The sequence below is a fragment of the Chiloscyllium plagiosum genome, unplaced genomic scaffold (genome assembly GCF_037043375.1).
Source record: "Chiloscyllium plagiosum isolate Xiang-an unplaced genomic scaffold, Cpla_swu_hap1 HiC_scaffold_47, whole genome shotgun sequence".
Classification (NCBI taxonomy): Eukaryota; Metazoa; Chordata; class Chondrichthyes; order Orectolobiformes; family Hemiscylliidae; genus Chiloscyllium; species Chiloscyllium plagiosum.
Window position 1 is genome coordinate 49,524,653 of NW_028270185.1, and position 1,620 is coordinate 49,526,272.

General features: G+C 42.4%; 1 non-coding gene across 1 annotated transcript; it reads left to right on the forward strand.

Moving 5' to 3' along the window:
* The first annotated feature begins 602 nt into the window (after nucleotides 1-602).
* trnas-gcu (transfer RNA serine (anticodon GCU)) lies at nucleotides 603-684 on the forward strand. The gene has a single exon. It is a non-coding gene; the product is annotated as a tRNA-Ser (tRNA).
* Nucleotides 685-1,620: the final 936 nt, after the last annotated feature.

A 1,620-nucleotide genomic window follows, 5' to 3' on the forward strand; every position in this document is an offset into this window, starting at 1 on the left:
AATGCACTTGCCAGTGTGTCAAATGCTGCTCCCAGCATTCGCTCTGGCACTGCACTCAATTTCCTTCTGACACTTGCTCACTGCGTTGCTGTGATCATACAGTGACTTGGTGTCACACAGCCAGGGAAATGATACAGATCAAGGTTTTTGCATTGTTGAATTCAATTGTCAGTTTAGCCTTATTTAAGATTTCAGATTTGCCTGTCCTGTACACAAGTGCGTGTCAAAAATATCTGAGTGGAAGAAAGGTGTTCTGAATAATGACATTGAGCACTATGCACTCTCCTCCAGTCTGGAAAACAATTCCTCACAGACAACTTTACACCTCCTGCTGTCACGGGCACTTCAGTCCGTTGGCTTCAAATCTTCACAGATTTCAACAGACATTGTTACATCGTCATTTCTTCATTTTTGTTCAGATCACTGTGAGCAGAGTGTCACATTGGGAGTCTGTTTGCCCCACAACTCAGAGGTAAGACGATACTATTGGAACCGTCCTGTACTATTTATCATTTCACCAAAACCATGTAGAAATATCTGCTACTCAGCATAATTTACGCAATTCATTTATTCATAAGGTCAAATGTGCTCGCGATTTATGTGACGAGGTGGCCGAGAGGTTAAGGCGATGGACTGCTAATCCATTGTGTTCTGCACGCGTGGGTTCGAATCCCACTCTCGTCGTTGTTGTCAGCGATTTTCAATTGTGCTATCTTTGGATGATCACAGCTGTCCAATGGTCTGTTTATATGCATCGACACTATAATAAAATCTCAAAGAATAATTTGAGTCTGTTGCCTAAACTGCATTGAAATGTAGATTGAATTGGGACAATGAACAGGAACGCGATTGTCTTTTACAAGTCAAGTTGCTGTGAACTTTTATCGTATGAAAGAGATCCATGAGAACCAAATAACGAGAGATGCGAAGTGCATGTTGATGCATACGATTCTTAATGAGTGTTTTGTCAGATGAAATTTGTAGCAGTTGGGGAGAAGTGATTCGTCTTGGTGAAAAGAGCACAGAGAGATAGTACGAAACAATGGAGGTATTTCAAAAGTGGCAGGGGCTGGGTGTAGGGGCACCCGAGAACTGGCTGTAAATGCACAGTAGAGAATTACCGATGTGGGTGCCGTGCATGGGCACAGACAGACTTACACATTGGTCTTATCCTTTCCCCCTTGCTCTCGCCATTGATGAATGCTGGACATAAGACACATATAAACACAAGATGTGGGAAGTAAACTCCTTCTCGTTATGCACACACTTGATGCTTCATATTTAACTGTGAACAACTGGAGAAGTCAGCAAGTTAACTGCAGGGACTGAATCTAAACTGTGTATCAATAACCGCAGATTTATGCAGCATAAACATGAAAACTGATTTGAAATGTCTTTATACGCATGTCATTAACAGATGGTTCGTTCTAATACCTTGAGCTGCTTTTAATGACATGACGCAGCAGGGAACATTGGAACATCAGACTGGTACAGCCAACAGCAACTGGACGTTTTCTATTGACATGGAGCAGAGAGCATTGGGATATCAGACTGGGAGCTGCAACTTCAACTAGAGTAGCTTGTATTGACATGGAGCATCAAGGAACACTGGAACGTCAG